Raw genomic sequence first — 21,781 nt, forward strand, 5'->3', positions numbered from 1 at the left:
CAGACATGCTGGATGGAGGAGCCTGGCTGTGATGATGATGTAAATGTCCTACTGGCTGGGAGAACTCAGTCAACCTGTCTGAATGGCAGACAGCCCAGCCACCAATCTGTCTCTCTCTCTCTCCTCTCTCTCTCTCTCTCTCTCTGCGTCTGTCTCTCTCTCTGTGTCTGTCTCTCTCTCTCTGTCTCTCTCTCTCTGTGTGTGTGTGTGTGTGTTAGAAACCAGACTTGGGATCATCTTGAGCTGATTTAGAGTTCAGAGGCTTTAGGTTCACTAATGACATGGTGAGAGAGAACACCCCCAGCCCCATCCACAGAAATGTACAAGCACGGAACAAGCAGAAACAAATACAAACGTTACCCTGTTACTTGAGAATCACTGCGATGCTACACAGACTGGGCTGAACAAATATGTTTAGTAAAAACAAACATTCAGTGGGGAATAAATGTCTGTTTAAAAATCGAGAACTGAAAGGCCCAGGGAGAAAATGCATGTGTGTGAACGTGTCTGTGTGTGTGTGTGTGTGTGTGTGGAATGAAAGATAGACAACATAGGGAAAGTTAGACTGAGCGACGGCAGGAGTCTCACAGCGCATACAGTAATAACTCACAGAATATATGTTAAAACCATTTAGGGTGTGGCGGCGGTGCAGTGGTGACCCATGTGGTGTGTAATGGCTGAGACCCCAGCTGTGTGGAGGAGGAGGAGGAGGGGGTCCTCAGACACTCCATTCATCCATATGAGGAGGAGGAGAGGAGAGAGGGATGAGGCCAGACACACTGGTTCCTGGGCTGACCTAGTTACCACTGAGTTACTGGGCAGAGGACATGAGCTGACCAGGACAGACCAGGACAGGGTCAGTGTAAAACGGTCTAATACACAGGAGAGATCCGCTCTCTCCTCGTCTGCACCAGTCAGAGACAGCGGATACAGTACTCAGATGTCTGAGGCATGAGGCATGGCCTGGGAGAAAGGTAGAACAACATGGAAAACAAGGAACCAATACTGCTACTCCCTACTCCCTACTCTCTACTCCCTACTCTCTACTCTCTACTCCCTACTCCCTACTCCCTACTCCCTACTCTCTACTCCCTACTCTCTACTCTACTCTCTACTCCCTACTCTCTACTCCCTACTCTCTACTCCCTACTCTCTACTCTCTACTCCCTACTCTCTACTTCTCTGTTTAAGTTTAAATAGGACTCCCAGTCTCTGAATTGTTCAGTGCAGCAGTGTGTATTCCCTTACGTCTTTGTGTTTATTCATTTACTGACTACATTACTGTTTATTCCTCCACCTCTCTCCATTCCCCCTCTGTTTGCTGTTTCTGGGTAATGTGATGTTATTGGCGGTCTGGTGGAAAAGCCAGCTCTTGATTTGAACTGTGAATGCGACTTCAGGATGATGGTGATGAAAACGTCCTGACGAGGGACCTGCGTTTCAGAGTCGGCTTCTTTCCCACCCAACACAACAGCACTTGTGAGACAAGTTTCGGTTCCCTGCCTCTCCGCACTTTTGTGTGCTTGTCATGTGGCGCTGACGGCAGTGATGACTGTTATTGATATAATTGTATTGAAGTCTAGCGGCCATCTGTTCTCTTCAGGGAGGACGTCCCTCGGCAGTGAAGTGGTTACATGCAGCATATCGCTACTCACAGGGAAAAAACGTCCTTTTCACATTTTCCCAATGGCTGCTAATAAAATCCAGATGTTCCATGGAGCTCTGTTTCTTCCTCCCTCCCTCCCTGTCTCCTTCTCCCCCCCCTCCCTGTCTCCTTCTCCCCCCTCCCTCCCTCCCCTGTCTCCTTCTCCCCCTCCCTCCCTGTCTCCTTCTCCCCCCTCCCTCCCTCCCTCCTTCTCCCCCATCCCTCCCTGCCCCCCTCACTCCCTCCCTGTCTCCATCTCCCCCATCCCTCCCTGCCCCCCCTCCCTCCCTCCCTGTCTCCTTCTCCCCCCATCCCTCCCTGTCTCCTTCTCCCCCATCCCTCCCTGTCTCCTTCTCTTCCTCCCTCCCTGTCTCCTTCTCCCCTCCATCCCTCCCTGTCTCCTTCTCCCCCCATCCCTCCCTGTCTCCTTCCCCCATCCCTCCCTGTCTCCTTCCCCCCCCATCCCTCCCTGTCTCCTTCTCCCCCCTCCCTCCCTGCCTCCCTGTCTCCTTCTCCCCCCATCCCTCCCTGTCTCCTTCTCCCCCTCCCTCCCTGTCTCCTTCTCCCCTTCTCTTCCCTCCCTCTCTCCTTCTCTTCCCTCCCTCTCTCCTTCTCTTCCCTCCCTCTCTCATTTTGCTCCCTCCCTCCCTCCCTCCCTCTCCTTCTCCTCCCTTCCTCTCTCCTTCTCCTCCCCCTCCCCCTTTTTCCTCCCTCCCTCTCTCCTTTTCCTCCCTCCCTCCCTTCCTCTCTCCTTCTCCTCCTTCCCTCCCCAGCCGCTAACCCAGAGCCATTCCTAAATAAAGGAAAGTATTTGTGACATTCTGCCGAGGCGGGCCGTGCCAAGAACAACTCCCCGGCCTGGCCCATCTGGAGTGTGTTAGGACGGCACTGGGCACTGGCACCGGCCCGAGACACAGAGACGAGTGTGCGGCCACTCTGGGGGAATCACACAAATACACACATACCAACAAGAACTAACTGGCCCGTTGTTGGGATCCGTCGACATCCTAATTTGAACAAAAAATATGGCCTCTGCAGTTTGCTTCTACTCATACTGGCAACACAACAACATGGAAGAAAAGCTGGACTTCCAATCGTACCAGACAAGTCCACAGCTGTGTGCTCACCAGCAGCTAAGCCATAATTTCTCAGGTGGACTTGTTGCTGTGTTGTTTGTATTCCTGCTGTTGCGGTTCTATCAGACCCAGTCAGTAGGGGACCGCGCTCAGAGTGCGTGGGGCTGGCTGGCTGGCAAGAGGCTCCAGGCCCACTGTAAAAAGCTCACACCTGAACATCAATAACTGTCATCTCCGCCACCTGGGGACCCGCCAGCGCCACGGGCACACAGCCGTCACCAGCACATCTGCCAACACTGAGAGAGAGGGAGGGAGGGAGGACACAGAGCAGATCAGAGAAAAACACTAAAACATGGCGGAGAGAGAAGAGAGCGTGGGGGAAGGTACAGGGATATATAAAGTACACTATAAAGACATAGAAAGAGAGAGAGATGAAGAGAGGTGGAGAGGAAAGGGTTGGGTAGAGGGAGGGGAAGCAAAAAAGAAGACATGGAACAGGAGAGAGAGAGAGAGATGCAGGGAGGAGAGGGGGACTTATTTGGCCCAGTTCCTCAGAGCAGTTCTCTTCCTTTGCTCCTTCTCACAGGAGGCAGCCTCAGCCTCTTTCTCTCTGTCTCTCTCTCTGTCTGTGACTTTCTCTCTCTCTGTGTCTCTCTCTCTGTCTGTGACTCTCTCTCTCTGTGTCTCTCTCTCTGTCTGTGACTCTCTCTCTCCCTGTGTCTCTCTCTCTGTCTGTGACTCTCTCTCTCTCGCTCTGTCTGTGTCTCTCTCTCTCTCTGTCTGTGACTCTCTCTCTCTGTGTGTCTTCTCTCTCTGTGTGTCTCTCTCTCTCTGTCTGTGTCTCTCTCTCTGTCTGTGTCTCTCTCTCTGTCTGTGACTCTCTCTCTCTGTCTGTGTCTCTCTCTCTCTGTCTGTGTCTCTCTCTCTCTGTGTGTCTTCTCTCTCTGTGTGTCTCTCTCTCTCTGTCTGTGTCTCTCTCTCTGTCTCTCTCTCTGTCTGTGACTCTCTCTCTCTGTCTGTGTGTCTCTCTCTCTGTCTGTGTCTCTCTCTCTCTGTTTGTGACTCTCTCTCTCTGTGTCTTCTCTCTCTGTGTCTCTCTCTCCCTGTGTCTCTCTCTCTGTCTGTGACTCTCTCTCTCTCTGTGACTCTCTCTCTCTCTCTCTATGTGTGTGTGTGTCTCTCTCTCTATGTGTGTCTCTCTGTGTGTGTCTCTCTCTCTCTCTCTGTGACTCTCTCTCTCTCTGTGTCTGTCTCACTCTCTTTCTCTGTGTCTATCTCTGTGACTCTCTCTCTCTCTCTCTGTGTCTCTCTCTCGCTCTGTGTCTGTCTCACTCTCTCTCTCACTCTCTCTGTTTCTCCCCAAATTAAGTTGATACTTAATACCTTTCCAGAACAACTTAGAATAAAATGGTTTATTTATGTTATGATTAAGATTTATGACAATTTCATTACCGTTGCCTAACTTTACCGTGGCCTATTTAACAGTAACGGTAATGGCCTTGCTTTCCCCTAAACACCCATACTATTCAAATTATGGGGGAAAACCGTGCCAAAAATTACCCTCGATCGGAATCTGTTTATACTGTGCACTTACACAAACAAGCTCCCCTATCAAAACACCTGCAGCTTCAACGAACACCAATTAGCTCATCAGGCTTTTAATTACTCTGTTAATTGCATACAGGCAGCATGAAGGGTGGATTGGGAATAGGGCGAGGAGCTCTCCTGAGGACCCGCCTTGACAATCCTGCAAAAACAAAGAAGAACTTTGCCAATGACAACATTGACGCTCAGGCTGCTGTTAACAGCCTGGATGCCTCGTCGTCATCGTCCCATCAACCATCTGCCACAGGGCTGTGTGACATCACTTCCTGTACAGGACTCTAGCATTTCCTGCCTCTCTGACTGAGTCAAACTGGGAGCAGAGAGCAAAGGGAGAGAGAGAGAGAGAGAGAGAGAGAGAGAGATGTAGTGAGAGTGTGAGTCCATCTGCGAGCTGTACATCTGGGTTAGTTCAGATTGGTCATGGGGAAGGGGAAGGGTGAGTGAGCGTGGGAATATTCCTCACATAAGTGTGGGCATGAGGGCCATTGTCTCTATGGGAGAGTTAAAGAAGAGGTCCGTACTGTCCAGTGATCTGCTCTGTCTGTCGTAGAGCACCACCATCCTCTTATCTGTCCAGACCTTCACACTCAGAGCGATGTCAGTGAGATTCCATGGGAAACGTTTGCGTCAGGTACCAATATAGATGGGTTTCCCCTGGGCCTTGTGTACTTTGTTTGGCTGTTATGAATGATGCCTTCAGAGCCCTCATAATGCTCGCTCTCTCAGCTCCCAGATGCCCCTCTCTATGTGGAGAGGCCATATCCCCATGATCGTCTGTCTTGTCTTCCTTCCCTAATCCCAGCCTGAGCCCAGACGCCTTTAAAGTCATTGTGGAGAGGAGTGTGTGTGAACACTTAATAACAGTCAGCGTTACTCTCTCTCTTTCTCTCTCTCTCTCTCTTTCTCTCTATGTGTTAGAGGCTCTAGAGGCTGCAGCAGGCAGCAGGAGAGTGTGTTTGGCTGAGGAGGCGTATCCAGGAAACGGTGGCAGGCCCGGACTTCCTGTGTGACAGGTGTGCGATGGGAACGGGGACGGGGGTCTGACAGCTGCCATCTCTGCTCTCTGTGTGTTTCTCTCTCTCCTCTCTCTCTGGCCAGCTGCAGCCCAGACCTGCTGTGTTTGCTCTGCCTCCTACGTCATTACTGATGCTCGTCGCTGCTGTACTGAACACAAACCTAACCCCCCTGACACACACACCTCCCGACTGACCACACACGGCCTGTCCATCCCCGTCTAACACATTGAGTGTGTTAATCTTTTATATATACAGTGGGGCAAAAAAGTATTTAGTCAGCCCCCCGTGTGGTTCTGGGATTTTTGCTCACCGTTCTTGTGTTCATTTTGACCCCACGGGGTGAGATCTTGCGTGGACCTAAGAGGCCAAATAAACAACATCAAGTCTTGCTGTTCTCACCTCCTCTCAATCGGCAATGTTGAAAACTGGAATCATGTATTTCATTCAGCGCTAAGCGGCTGTTCTGTCTGTCACCACTGACACCATCTCCATCTCTGTAATGCCTCCCCCGGTCTGTGACTCCCTCTCTCTCTCTCATACCACTTCGTTTGCCCCAAGGCACATGCACAATAGCTCATGACATCATTTACATTTACATTTAAGTCATTTAGCAGACGCTCTTATCCAGAGCGACTTACAAATTGGTGCATTCACCTTATGACATCCAGTGGAGCAGCCACTTTACAATAGTGCATCTAAATCTTTTAAGGGGGGGTGAGAAGGATTACTTTATCCTATCCTAGGTATTCCTGAAAGAGGTGGGGTTTCAGGTGTCTCCGGAAGGTGGTGATTGACTCCGCTGTCCTGGCGTCGTGAGGGAGTTTGTTCCACCATTGGGGGGCCAGAGCAGCGAACAGTTTTGACTGGGCTGAGCGGGAACTGTACTTCCTCAGTGGTAGGGAGGCGAGCAGGCCAGAGGTGGATGAACGCAGTGCCCTTGTTTGGGTGTAGGGCCTGATCAGAGCCTGGAGGTACTGAGGTGCCGTTCCCCTCACAGCTCCGTAGGCAAGCACCATGGTCTTGTAGCGGATGCGAGCTTCAACTGGAAGCCAGCGCCAGCGCTATGCGCCTGCGGGGAGGCAGTCTCTGCCTTTCTCCATCACCGCCACCCCATAGGTAGCAACCCGCCTGCGTGGGGACTCCAATCAGGGGAGTCATGTGACAAGTTAAACAGAAGGTTTGACAGCTTCTCCCCCGCAAATCTCCATTTAGCCCGAAGCCAGCCGCACTGGAAGCTCCTGAAATAAATACTAGTGTTTCCTCTGGGACAAGACTGACGGCTGGAATCCACCGTTCAAACCAGGGCCTATTTTCTCCCCCCCCAAAAAAAAAACAGTGAGTGGGAGCAGTCATATAGATGGCCCTATAATTGGCAGGGTAATAGTGTTTGCTAATAGGCTAATTAAAGTAGCCTGCTGCCATTCACACAGTGGTTATACAGGCCTAGCCACTAGCTGACCGTCATGCATAGACAGAGAATCCACACAGAGATGCTTCTCCTGCCTGTGTATCTTCTAGTCTACGGCAACTGCGGGGTTAACTCCTGACTCCGTCTGTCCAGGTTTCCCTCACCACTGTCTCTTCTCCTCCGTCAGAATGCTGGCCCTCTGCTCTGGGGAAAGTGTCCTCATACGTCTTAGTTTATCTCCCCCCCCGTCTCTCTGGCTCTCTCTCCAACTTATAAATGTCTTCCTCACTTCCACTATCCCTTTGTTATTCTCTCTTTCCCCCCCTCCTGCCCATCTGCCTCCTTCGTTCACTGGTATTACCACGGTGTTGTCTGTCCTCTCTTCGGATATTTCAGAGACTGCTGGAGAACTTTAGCCCCCAACCCCCTAAATCAAAGTTCCCCTACAGGGATTTAGCCCTAAGGTTTCCTTGGGCAGATCCCCCCCCAAAAAAAAAAAATTCTGACATCAATAAAATCTCACCCCTCTTTCCACATTTCATATTAAATCCCTGATCTGTGTGGGAACTGAAATATTCTCCCAGTGAAGTAGCGGTTTAGGAACAATACAGTACCTCACATCCTAAGTAGAGGATGTGAGGGTGTGAGGTTAGGGAGGCTGGGCGAGAGATTACGGTCTGCATAAGTAACCGGGAACACAACGGCACTCGGCTCAAACCCATTTGAAGAATGACGGAACCATCTGTGGCAAAAACTTCTGTTTCCACGAGATAACAGCTTTCTAATTCCACAAATATGTGGAGAGGCCATATCCACATGATCGTCTGTCTTGCCTTCCTTCCCCAATCCCAGCCTGAGCCCACAGCCCCCATCAGCCCCCTTCCAGACGCCTTTAAAGTCATTGTGGAGAGGAGTGTGTGTGAACACTTAATAACTTTAACTCTATCTCCAGTCAGCGTTTCTCTCTCTCTCTCTCTCTGTGTGATAAGGGGCTGGCTGAGGGCGAGGTGGGAGAAAAGGGAGGAACTCATTATATCAGAGTGAGGAGCAGCGATATGAACTTCCCCGCTGTACGTTTGATTAAAAATTGCTCAGTGCTACAGCAGATTATTCCAGCGTGTTTCCTGTGTCTGTCCCTAATCTGCATATCCTATGGGAAGTTGGGAAGAGGGAGGGAGGGAGGGTTAACATGAAGTCTCTCTCTCTCTCTCTGTCATGAGTGTTTTGGCTGTAGCTGTCACCAGTTCACAGGCTCAGTTCTCATAATGAAGTCAGTGTCAGTGACACAATCCATCTGCGTTCACAGACAATGTCACAAAAGAGAATACTGGGTCTGAGGTGGCAGGTTTAAATCAGTGGGTTGTTAATGTGCGCTCTATTTGACTAACGCTGTGGAGCGCTAATTCCATCGAAAACACAACAATAATCATTTTGACTGATTCCTCTTAAAACAGGAAGTCTCAGCTCTGACACCTGAGATCAGCAAAACAATCAGAGGGCAATTTACTGCAAGCGTTTATCCTGCAGAGACATGACAGGTAAAACAATTCTTAGCAAATATGATATGGGTCTTGTAACTCTACACTCCGTACCCTAGGAAATAAGAGAGGCCACTTTTCTGTGTAAAAGTAACACAAAGGGAATGTATGCACAGAATATCTTGTTTTGAGTGAAAGTACAGTATAGTACAGTATATGTTTGTTCTGTAACAAGTGAGAGTGTGTATCCGTGTGGGCGCTGTGTGTCTGTGTGTATATATATATATATATATATATATATATATATATATATATATGTGTGTGTGTCCATGGTGTGTGTATAGTGTGGGCGCTGTGTGTCTGTGTGTATATATATATATATATATATATATATGTGTGTGTGTGTCCATGGTGTGTGTATAGTGTGGGCGCTGTGTGTCTGTGTGTATATATATATATATATATATATATATATGTGTGTGTGTGTCCATGGTGTGTGTATAGTGTGGGCGCTGTGTGTCTGTGTCTGTGTGTATATATATATATATATATATATGTGTGTGTCCATGGTGTGTGTATAGTGTGGGCGCTGTGTGTCTGTGTCTGTGTGTATATATATATATATATGTGTGTGTGTGTGTATAGTGTGGGCGCTGTGTGTCTGTGTGTATATATATATATATATGTGTGTGTGTGTCATGGTGTGTGTATAGTGTGTGTATAGTGTGTCCATGGTGTGTGTATAGTGTGTGTATAGTGTGTGTATAGTGTGTCCATGGTGTGTGTATAGTGTGTGTCATGGTGTGTGTATAGTGTGTCCATGGTGTGTGTATAGTGTGTGTATAGTGTGTGTCATGGTGTGTGTATAGTGTGTGTATAGTGTGTGTGTGTATAGTGTGTGTCATGGTGTGTGTATAGTGTGTCCATGGTGTGTGTATAGTGTGTGTCATGGTGTGTGTATAGTGTGTGTATAGTGTGTCCATGGTGTGTGTATAGTGTGTGTATAGTGTATCCATGGTGTGTGTATAGTGTATATATATATATATATATATGTGTGTGTGTGTGTGTCATGGTGTGCGTATTTACATTTACATTTAAGTCATTTAGCAGACGCTCTTATCCAGAGCGACTTACAAATTGGTGCGTTCACCTTAAGACATCCAGTGGAACAGCCACTTTACAATAGTGCATCTAAATCTTTTAAGGGGGGGTGAGAAGGATTACTTTATCCTATCCTAGGTATTCCTGAAAGAGGTGGGGTTTCAGGTGTCTCCGGAAGGTGGTGATTGACTCCGCTGTCCTGGCGTCGTGAGGGAGTTTGTTCCACCATTGGGGGCCAGAGCAGCGAACAGTTTTGACTGGGCTGCGCGGGAACTGTACTTCCTCAGTGGTAGGGAGGCGAGCAGGCCAGAGGTGGATGAACGCAGTGCCCTTGTTTGGGTGTAGGGCCTGATCAGAGCCTGAGGTACTGAGGTGCCGTTCCCCTCACAGCTCCGTAGGAAGCACCATGGTCTTGTAGCGGATGCGAGCTTCAACTGGAAGCCAGTGGAGAGAGCGGAGGAGCGGGGTGACGTGAGAGAACTTGGGAAGGTTGAACACCAGACGGGCTGCAGCGTTCTGGATGAGTTGTAGGGGTTTAATGGCACAGGCAGGGAGCCCAGCCAACAGCGAGTTGCAGTAATCCAGACGGGAGATGACAAGTGCCTGGATTAGGACCTGCGCTGCTTCCTGTGTGAGGCAGGGTCGTACTCTGCGGATGTTGTAGAGCATGAACCTACAAGAACGGGCCACCGCCTTGATGTTAGTTGAGAACGACAGGGTGTTGTCCAGGATCACGCCAAGGTTCTTAGCGCTCTGGGAGGAGGACACAATGGAGTTGTCAACCGTGATGGCGAGATCATGGAACGGGCAGTCCTTCCCCGGGAGGAAGAGCAGCTCCGTCTTGCCGAGGTTCAGCTTGAGGTGATGATCCGTCATCCACACTGATATGTCTGCCAGACATGCAGAGATGCGATTCGCCACCTGGTCATCAGAAGGGGGAAAGGAGAAGATTAATTGTGTGTTGTCTGCATAGCAATAATAGGAGAGACCATGTGAGGTTATGACAGAGCCAAGTGACTTGGTGTATAGCGAGAATAGGAGAGGGCCTAGAACAGAGCCCTGGGGACGCCAGTGGTGAGAGCGCGTGGTGAGGAGACAGATTCTCGCCACGCCACCTGGTAGGAGCGACCTGTCAGGTAGGACGCAATCCAAGCGTGGGCGCGCCGGGAGATGCCCAACTCGGAGAGGGTGGAGAGGAGGATCTGATGGTTCACAGTATCGAAGGCAGCCAATAGGTCTAGAAGGATGAGAGCAGAGGAGAGAGAGTTAGCTTTAGCAGTGCGGAGGGCCTCCGTGATACAGAGAAGAGCAGTCTCAGTTGAATGACTAGTCTTGAAACCTGACTGATTTGGATCAAGAAGGTCATTCTGAGAGAGATAGCGGGAGAGCTGGCCAAGGACGGCACGTTCAAGAGTTTTGGAGAGAAAAGAAAGAAGGGATACTGGTCTGTAGTTGTTGACATCGGAGGGATCGAGTGTAGGTTTTTTCAGAAGGGGTGCAACTCTCGCTCTCTTGAAGACAGAAGGGACGAGCCAGCGGTCAGGGATGAGTTGATGAGCGAGGTGAGGTAAGGGAGAAGGTCTCCGGAAATGGTCTGGAGAAGAGAGGAGGGGATAGGGTCAAGCGGGCAGGTTGTTGGGCGGCCGGCCGTCACAAGACGCGAGATTTCATCTGGAGAGAGAGGGGAGAAAGAGGTCAGAGCACAGGGTAGGGCAGTGTGAGCAGAACCAGCGGTGTCGTTTGACTTAGCAAACGAGGATCGGATATCGTCGACCTTCTTTTCAAAATGGTTGACGAAGTCATCTGCAGAGAGGGAGGAGGGGGGGGAGGGGGAGGAGGATTCAGGAGGCAAAGAGCTTCCTGGGGTTAGAGGCAGATGCTTGGAATTTAGAGTGGTAGAAAGTGGCTTTAGCAGCAGAGAGAGAAGAGGAAAATGTAGAGAGGAGGGAGTGAAAGGATGCCAGGTCCGCAGGGAGGCGAGTTTTCCTCCATTTCCGCTCGGCTGCCCGGAGCCCTGTTCTGTGAGCTCGCAATGAGTCGTCGAGCCACGGAGCAGGAGGGGAGGACCGAGCCGGCCTGGAGGATAGGGGACATAGAGAGTCAAGGGATGCAGAAAGGGAGGAGAGGAGGGTTGAGGAGGCAGAATCAGGAGATAGGTTGGAGAAGGTTTGAGCAGAGGGAAGAGATGATAGGATGGAAGAGGAGAGAGTAGCGGGGGAGAGAGAGCGAAGATTGGGACGGCGCGATACCATCCGAGTAGGGGCAGTGTGGGAAGTGTTAGATGAGAGCAAGAGGGAAAAGGATACAAGGTAGTGGTCGGAGACTTGGAGGGGAGTTGCAGTGAGATTAGTGGAAGAACAGCATCTAGTAAAGATGAGGTCGAGCGTATTGCCTGCCTTGTGAGTAGAGGGGGAAGGTGAGAGGGTGAGGTCAAAAGAGGAGAGGAGTGGAAAGAAGGAGGCAGAGAGGAATGAGTCAAAGGTAGACGTGGGGAGGTTAAAGTCGCCCAGAACTGTGAGAGGTGAGCCGTCCTCAGGAAAGGAGCTTATCAAGGCATCAAGCTCATTGATGAACTCTCCGAGGGAACCTGGAGGGCGATAAATGATAAGGATGTTAAGCTTGAAAGGGCTGGTAACTGTGACAGAATGGAATTCAAAGGAGGCGATAGGCAGATGGGTAAGGGGAGAAAGAGAGAATGACCACTTGGGAGAGATGAGGATCCCGGTGCCACCACCCCGCTGACCAGAAGCTCTCGGGGTGTGCGAGAACACGTGGGCGGACGAAGAGAGAGCAGTAGGAGTAGCAGTGTTATCTGTGGCGATCCATGTTTCCGTCAGTGCCAAGAAGTCGAGGGACTGGAGGGAGGCATAGGCTGAGATGAACTCTGCCTTCTTGAGACCTGGAACTCCACGTGGGTCGTGCGCGCTGGGACCACCAGATTAGAGTGGCCGCGGCCACGCGGTGTGGAGCGTTTGTATGGTCTGTGCAGAGAGGAGAGAACAGGGATAGACAGACACATAGTTGACAGGCTACAGAAGAGGCTACGCTAATGCAAAGGAGATTGGAATGACAAGTGGACTACACGTCTCGAATGTTCAGAAAGTTAAGCTTACGTAGCAAGAATCTTATTGACTAAAATAATTCAAATGATACAGTACTGCTGAAGTAGGCTAGCTGGCAGTGGCTGCGTTGTTGTTGTTCTATCTCTCTATAGTGCTGTTTCTTGTATTATGGTCTCTTGTTTCTTTAGAGGTTTCACTTTGTTGTCCTTTTTCTTTTCCTTTTTCTTCTGTCCTTATTTTGTCTTCCTTTCTTCTGTTAACTAGATATTTTTTGTTGTTATTCTTTGTAAGCTAGCTAGCTTCTGCGTATAGTGTATATATATATATATATATATATATATATGTGTGTGTGTGTGTGTCATGGTGTGTGTATAGTGTGTATATATATATATATATATATATGTGTGTGTGTGTGTGTGTGTGTGTGTGTGTATAGTGTATATATATATATATATATGTGTGTGTGTGTGTGTCATGGTGTGTGTATAGTGTATATATATATATATATATATATGTGTGTGTGTGTGTGTCATGGTGTGTGTATAGTGTGCGTGCATGTGGTTTAGACGTAACTCTCCGCTCCCACACTGCGGTGCCAATGTGTTCCTCGTTACTCCAGATGTTTGGGAGCTGGGCGGCTCCTCTGCTCTCTGGCATTCTCATTCTCCCCTGAGAGGCGGCCATGTCACAGTAATGTCAAACACATGTGGAGCACACTGGAGCTCCCAACGCCAAAGTCTTTCCCACTGTTTGGACGGATAAACAGGGAGGGAACCATAGCGATCGACCGCTGGTCTGCCTGCGCCTGAACCCATCACTATGGGCTCACGGGCACCCCAACAGGCAGCTTGGGTTCCCAAAGCTGGAGCCTGCCCCCTTCAATGGGCAATAAGTGATACCCACAGAAGCCCGCAAACATGTCCCAGCATGCCTCCATGGGGTTTTAGAATATATTCCATCCACATTGCAGAGCTATATGTACAGATATATAATACACGTGAACAATGGCCTTCTCCCTTATCACTCTTACCAGAGAACAACACTGTCGATCTCAGAACCCAGTGATTTGAGACACGATCCTCTCCAAAACACTATCTCAGTGTCAATGTCTCGGTCTGCACCTCTCTTCACCCACACATGCACACACACACACACACACACACACACACACACACACACACACACACACACACACTTACGAGCGCGCGCGCACACACACACACACACACACACACACGTTACCTAAGATTATGGATTTCTCAGCTGCTGCACTTTTCATCATGGCCAGACGCTGCCAGATAAACAAAAGAGGAAAAAAAGGCCTTTACTTCTTATTTAGCTCGTCCAAAGAAAGCCTTTCTCTTTTTGAGATGAATTTCGTCTCCCTGGCCGCTAATGTTCAAATCATGGGAGAGGACAGAGCTGTGTGTGAGATACCGGACAGATACATGGAAACAGTTGGGTGCTCACACCCTGACAGCTCTGACCTGTGTGCAGTCTCTTGGTGCGTAGCCTCTCCGGGTGGTACCCTGGTCATGTAATTGCACAATAGTATTAATGCATTATAGGAATTAGGTTCACAGGGTAATCTGCCGGCTGCTTACAGGTTGGGATTCCAGGACGGTGGAACATTGCTGGTAAATCCACTGTTGCACACAACACACAGGTGGCTTACAAACCGTAGCCTCCGCACACGGGGCAAATCAGCCCACGCAGAGTTGCTTGCTGTGTTCTTAATTCACTGTTATACTCAATGCCTCCCATATACTTATGGTGACCAATCTCCTACTTAGATTTAGTATACACTATTGTCTCTATGAAATGCATTATTTTTTACACAGATGAGAATCTAGTCATCCTGTTGTCATGGTAGTGAGTGTTGCTATGGTGCGTTTGTGCACAGTACAGTATATGCCGTATTCAGGGATGATTGCTCTGGCAATTGTCGTTTGGCCTGTGTGTCCAGGTGTCTGTGTGTTCTGCTGACCAGCTGACCCTCTCTTCACTCCACTTCACTCCTCTCCCCTCCATACACACACACACACACATACTCTGCCGGCCGGCTGCGTGCTCCCGCCCACTGCCATCTGCTCCTCTCATTAATTAGAAGACGGCCAACTTCACCTGCACCGCCCGCACTAAAATTACAATAATTACCTGTCACATGCACAAGCCCACCGCCCACCTACCCACCACACTTCTCACCCCGCTCCCCACCATACTCCCCACCACGCTCCCCACCACACTCCCCACCACGCTCCCCACCACACTCCCCACCACACTCCCCACCACGCTCCCCACCACACTTCTCACCCTGCTCCCCCACCACGCTCCCCACCATACTTCTCACCCCGCTCCCCACCATACTCCCCACCACACTTCTCACCCCGCTCCCCACCATACTCCCCACCACACTTCTCACCCCGCTCCCCACCATACTCCCCACCACGCTCCCCACCACACTTCTCACCCTGCTCCCCACCACACTTCTCAACCTGCTCCCCACCACGCTCCCCACCATACTCCCCACCACACTTCTCACCCTGCTCCCCACCATACTCCCCACCACACTTCTCACCACGCTCCCCACCATACTTCTCACCCCGCTCCCCACCATACTCCCCACCACACTTCTCACCCCGCTCCCCACCATACTCCCCACCACGCTCCCCACCACACTTCTCACCCTGCTCCCCACCACACTTCTCACCCTGCTCCCCACCACGCTCCCCACCATACTCCCCACCACACTTCTCACCCTGCTCCCCACCATACTCCCCACCACACTTCTCACCCTGCTCCCCACCACGCTCCCCACCACACTTCTCACCCCGCTCCCCAGCCCGCTCCCCACCATGCTCCCCACCATACTCCCCACCACGCTCCCCACCCTGCTCCCCACCACGCTCCCCACCCTGCTCCCCACCATACTCCCCACCCCGCTCCCCACCACACTCCGGCTGCAGGTCACTGTGCTGTGATATTGTCACCTGGCAAACCAACCGGCATGGGGACCAGGCAACAGACACTATCACCTTAAACAAACAACATGGCCTACCCTGCCATGAGTGACCAATAAGGACGCTCTCCTGTGTAACTAAGTGAATGTCACAAATAATCTGTATTTTTTAAAATACAGTATGCAACTCACATTTTATTCCAGTTCACATGCTTGACTACGATCCTAGAGTTAAGCAATGCACGAGGGGGTGTGGTATATGGCCAATATACCACTGTTCTTATGGATACAGCCCTTAGCAGTGGTATATTGGCCATATACCACAAACCCCTGAGGTGCCTTATTGCTATTATAAACTGGTTACCAGCATAATTAGAACAGTAAAAGTAAATGTTTTGTCATACCCGTGGTATACGGTCTGATATACCACAGCTTTCAGCCAATCAGCATTCAGGGCTCGAACCACCCGGTTTATAATATTATATAACCCCCTGGTCATAGCTTCAGTATGTTTCTGTTACCACTGTGGGGTGAGTTATGATGCCTCAAAGTGGGGCTCTTAGGGTCTATGAGGACTGGTGTTTGTCAGGCAGCAGCCTGCGAGCTACGCACTGCATGGTCTGCCTCTCTGCTTCTGTCCAGGGGAGGCCGGTGAGACTCCATCACTGCATGGTCTGCCTCTCTGCTTCTGTCCAGAGGAGGCCGGTGAGACTCCATCACTGCATGGTCTGCCTCTCTGCTTCTGTCCAGGGGAGGCCGGTGAGACTCCATCACTGCATGGTCTGCCTCTCTGCTTCTGTCCAGGGGAGGCCGGTGAGACTCCATCACTGCATGGTCTGCCTCTCTGCTTCTGTCCAGGGAGGCCGGTGAGACTCCATCACTGCATGGTCTGCCTCTCTGCTTCTGTCCAGGGGAGGCCGGTGAGACTCCATCACTGCATGGTCTGCCTCTCTGCTTCTGTCCAGGGGAGGCCGGTGAGACTCCATCACTGCATGGTCTGCCTCTCTGCTTCTGTTAAGAGGAGGCCGGTGAGACTCCATCCCTGCATGGTCTGCCTCTCTGCTTCTGTCCAGAGGAGGCCGTTGAGGCTCCATCACTGCATGGTCTGCCTCTCTGCTTCTGTCCAGAGGAGGCCGTTGAGACTCCATCACTGCATGGTCTGCCTCTCTGCTTCTGTTAAGAGGAGGCCGGTGAGACTCCATCCCTGCATGGTCTGCCTCTCTGCTTCTGTCCAGGGAGGCCGGTGAGACTCCATCCCTGCATGGTTTCCGTCTCTGCTTCTGTCCAGAGGAGGCCGGTGAGACTCCATCACTGCATGGTCTGCCTCTCTGCTTCTGTCCAGAGGAGGCCGGTGAGACTCCATGGTCTGCCTCTGCTTCTGTCCAGAGGAGGCCGGTGAGACTCCATCACTGCATGGTCTGCTCTCTGCTTCTGTCCAGAGGAGGCCGGTGAGACTCTATCACTGCATGGTCTGCCTCTCTGCTTCTGTCCAGGGAGGCCGGTGAGACTCCATCACTGCATGGTCTGCCTCTCTGCTTCTGTCCAGGGGAGGCCGGTGAGACTCCATCACTGCATGGTCTGCCTCTCTGCTTCTGTCCAGGGGAGGCCGGTGAGACTCCATCACTGCATGGTCTGCCTCTCTGCTTCTGTCCAGGGGAGGCCGGTGAGACTCCATCACTGCATGGTCTGCCTCTCTGCTTCTGTTAAGAGGAGGCCGGTGAGACTCCATCCCTGCATGGTCTGCCTCTCTGCTTCTGTCCAGAGGAGGCCGTTGAGGCTCCATCACTGCATGGTCTGCCTCTCTGCTTCTGTCCAGAGGAGGCCGTTGAGACTCCATCACTGCATGGTCTGCCTCTCTGCTTCTGTTAAGAGGAGGCCGGTGAGACTCCATCCCTGCATGGTCTGCCTCTCTGCTTCTGTCCAGGGGAGGCCGGTGAGACTCCATCCCTGCATGGTTTCCGTCTCTGCTTCTGTCCAGAGGAGGCCGGTGAGCCTCCATCACTGCATGGTCTGCCTCTCTGCTTCTGTCCAGAGGAGGCCGGTGAGACTCCATGGTCTGCCTCTCTGCTTCTGTCCAGAGGAGGCCGGTGAGACTCCATCACTGCATGGTCTGCCTCTCTGCTTCTGTCCAGAGGAGGCCGGTGAGACTCTATCACTGCATGGTCTGCCTCTCTGCTTCTGTCCAGGGGAGGCCGGTGAGACTCCATCACTGCATGGTCTGCCTCTCTGCTTCTGTCCAGAGGAGGCCGGTGAGACTCTATCACTGCATGGTCTGCCTCTCTGCTTCTGTCCAGAGGAGGCCGGTGAGACTCCATCACTGCATGGTCTGCCTCTCTGCTTCTGTCCAGGGGAGGCCGGTGAGACTCCATCACTGCATGGTCTGCCTCTCTGCTTCTGTCCAGGGGAGGCCGGTGAGACTCCATCACTGCATGGTCTGCCTCTCTGCTTCTGTCCAGGGAGGCCGGTGAGACTCCATCACTGCATGGTCTGCCCTCTGCTTCTGTCCAGGGAGGCCGGTGAGACTCCATCACTGCATGGTCTGCCTCTCTGCTTCTGTCCAGGGAGGCCGGTGAGACTCCATCACTGCATGGTCTGCCTCTCTGCTTCTGTTAAGAGGAGGCCGGTGAGACTCCATCCCTGCATGGTCTGCTCTCTGCTTCTGTCCAGAGGAGGCCGTTGAGGCTCCATCACTGCATGGTCTGCCTCTCTGCTTCTGTCCAGAGGAGGCCGTTGAGACTCCATCACTGCATGGTCTGCCTCTCTGCTTCTGTTAAGAGGAGGCCGGTGAGACTCCATCCCTGCATGGTCTGCCTCTCTGCTTCTGTCCAGGGGAGGCCGGTGAGACTCCATCCCTGCATGGTTTCCGTCTCTGCTTCTGTCCAGAGGAGGCCGGTGAGACTCCATCACTGCATGGTCTGCCTCTCTGCTTCTGTCCAGAGGAGGCCGGTGAGACTCCATGGTCTGCCTCTCTGCTTCTGTCCAGAGGAGGCCGGTGAGACTCCATCACTGCATGGTCTGCCTCTCTGCTTCTGTCCAGAGGAGGCCGGTGAGACTCTATCACTGCATGGTCTGCCTCTCTGCTTCTGTCCAGGGGAGGCCGGTGAGACTCCATCACTGCATGGTCTGCCTCTCTGCTTCTGTCCAGAGGAGGCCGGTGAGACTCTATCACTGCATGGTCTGCCTCTCTGCTTCTGTCCAGGGGAGGCCGGTGAGACTCCATCACTGCATGGTCTGCCTCTCTGCTTCTGTCCAGAGGAGGCCGGTGAGACTCCATCACTGCATGGTCTGTCTCTCTGCTTCTGTCCAGAGGAGGCCGGTGAGACTCTATCACTGCATGGTCTGCCTCTCTGCTTCTGTCCAGAGGAGGCTGGTGAGACTCCATCACTGCATGGTCTGCCTCTCTGCTTCTGTCCAGAGGAGGCCGGTGAGACTCCATCACGACATGGTCTGCCTCTCTGCTTCTGTCCAGAGGAGGCCGGTGAGACTCCATCACTGCATGGTCTGCCTCTCTGCTTCTGTCCAGAGGAGGCCGGTGAGACTCCATCACTGCATGGTCTGTCTCTCTGCTTCTGTCCAGAGGAGGCCGGTGAGATTCCATCACTGCATGGTCTGCCTCTCTGCTTCTGTCCAGAGGAGGCCGGTGAGACTCCATCACGGCATGGTCTGCCTCTCTGCTTCTGTCCAGAGGAGGCCGGTGAGACTCCATCACGGCATGGTCTGCCTCTCTGCTTCTGTCCAGAGGAGGCCGGTGAGATTCCATCACTGCATGGTCTGCCTCTCTGCTTCTGTCCAGAGGAGGCCGGTGAGACTCCATCACGGCATGGTCTGCCTCTCTGCTTCTGTCCAGAGGAGGCCGGTGAGACTCCATCACTGCACTACAACATCTCTCTATTGGCATGTGGCTTTGGCACAAGAGCACGTATCTCTTTTAAAAAACTTTTTTTTTCTCCTGTGGTATTTTTCCGTCTGCCCATTAAACGGGAGGGAGACATCCATATGAGTGTGTTAGTAGCAGAGATGGAATAAACTCCAGTGGGGTAATGAATGGTTTTCTTTAAGAGAAGCACTTAATGATGAAGTGGGGACATCTGCCTTTGGAGAAGAGTGGCGGGCGGTGGGGATGTTTGGTGGTAACGTGCGATAATGCTGAACGGCTGTAGTGTGGTTTCACCTTTGGATCTCTCCATCTATTGTCTGTCTATTATCAGCTGTTCAATTATTCAGTTGATCTTTACCGCCAGGGCCAATTAAATAGTCAATTCATGTGATGTCAGAGAAAATGTCCTCTGTTTTTACAGAGAAGAATCCACTGATGGATATCAGAGTTCGTGCAGGCTCAAGTGAGTGACTTTTTGGCCAAGATGAGTCATCTACACAGAGTAATCTTTCTTTAAGTTATATTTATTCATCTTTTATACACTGAGTATACAAAACATTAAGAACACCTGCTCTTTCCATGGCATAGACTGACCAGGTGAATGCTATGATCCCTTATTGATGTAATCTGTTCGATCCACTTCAATCAGTGTAGATGAAATGGAGGAGACAATTGAGACGTGGATTGTGTATGTCTCAATTGAATCTGTGAATAGGCAAAGGATTTAAGAGCCTTTGAACGGGGTATGAGAGTAGGTGCCAGCCGCACCGCTTGTGTCAAGAACTGCAACGCTGCTGGGTTTTTCACCCCCAACAGTTTCCTGTGTGTATCAAGAATGGTCCACCACGCAAAGGACAACCAGCCAACATGACACAACCGTGGGAAGCATTGCAGTCAACATAGGCCAGCATCCCTGTGGAACGCTTTCGACACCCTGTAGAGTCCATGCCCCGACAAACTGAGGCTGTTCTGAGGGAAAAATGGGGTTGGGTGCAACTGGAATATTAGGAAGGTGTTCCTAATGTTTGGTATACTCAGTGTATATCTAGTTTAGAATATCTTCTAATTGTATTTAGTTTGAGATGTTTCATCAAATAATATTGCTTCCAACCCAATTAATTTTCTCTTTCACTAGGCTAGAGAAATGTTGTTACTTTGTCTGTCTGGCAGCAATACCAATAGGCAGTCTCATCGATGTGCTCTTCTTCTACTCTCTGATGCCCAATACAGTTCTGCTCACTCATTATCCTGGCTGGCACAGACACCAGCTCCATATTGCATTTTCTGGCCTTAAAACTGAGAGGCGCCGTTTTTGTGAATTGAATATCTGGCAATTGACTCACTGTGGAGTCTGATCATCACACCCAGGAGATGAGAGATCGGAGTAAGTGCATGTGCTGAAGGGGGGGTTTCACGTGCGGCTGAAGGGGGAAAGAGAGGTGAGAGAGGCCTTTCAATTCCAGGCCACCTATTCCAGAATTTCACACCATGGGAGATGATCAGGTTATTCCAGGTTATGTTCACATGTTAGCCTAGGCTTCTAGAAACGGTTTGGCCCATTCAGTTTGTGTGCAATACATAATCTACCATGCCTCTGTAACACATGATAATATAGTATAAATATATAAAATAAAATAATATATCACAGCCCATGAGATGTAGGTTATTTACTGCCCCTTCCACTGATTTATGACAACAGGGCAGGGCCTGGTCCGAATACTTTGAACATGCATCGTTCCTTCCTTCAATCACGTATCACTCAAGGAAGGCGCCCACAAGATATCAAAAGAAAACCAAGGCTGACGCCTACGATCCAAACGCATTACTACTTTCAGTCGGTACTTTGGTGTGGGAGTTGTGGTGAGGTACAGGTACCATCACAGGAAGAAGACACAAGAGATGCTAGAGTACAAAGCCCTAAAAACCACAACCCGACCCAACAACTGTATATTTACACCTCCGTGTTCCATCACACAAGGAGCTTCGCGCGCTCTCATATGCACCAGCAGAAACACCACATCGTGTGCCGTTAGTTTAATTAATGTAGGCCTACTATATCTGGGAGAACGAATTTATCTACAGACCACCTGTATCCAGAGGAAGGCAGACGTCTTATGGCCCAACATTTGCTATAAACAAACATTGCTAGGAAATGTGCTAAAATACATAGCCTGTATTTATATCGACGTATACACGTTTTAACTTCTCTGTTGTTTGCGATGAAATATGCCTACTAGTTATTGATACTAGTCTACCATTAATATTATAGACATATGAAAAGTTGTCTTGTCAAGTGTCTGATATGGCTTATCGAAGCTACAATGCGTTCAAGTTGGCTGATACGTTGTTGCCTCTTCATCACAAATTCTACTTCAGCACAATTGTTTTAGCCTATAATTTTTTCAAATGTTTTTCCAAATAAGAGAACCATCATCCAACAGGCCACATCGACTGCAGTGTCTGTGTCAAAATAAAACCATTCAAATGGAAACATGTTGATTCAACGCCATCAATGGGAAAGCACTGAAACTATACTGAACACTAATGTTTACAG

General features: G+C 50.6%; 1 protein-coding gene across 7 annotated transcripts in view; it reads right to left on the minus strand.

The window, feature by feature from the left end:
• Positions 1-21,781, minus strand: part of LOC115112161 (protein CBFA2T3-like) — a 65,402-nt gene that overhangs the window by 34,105 nt on the left and 9,516 nt on the right. The gene's annotated exons all lie outside the window — the stretch shown is intronic.

The sequence above is a fragment of the Oncorhynchus nerka genome, linkage group LG27, assembly GCF_034236695.1.
Source record: "Oncorhynchus nerka isolate Pitt River linkage group LG27, Oner_Uvic_2.0, whole genome shotgun sequence".
NCBI classification, from domain to species: Eukaryota; Metazoa; Chordata; class Actinopteri; order Salmoniformes; family Salmonidae; genus Oncorhynchus; species Oncorhynchus nerka.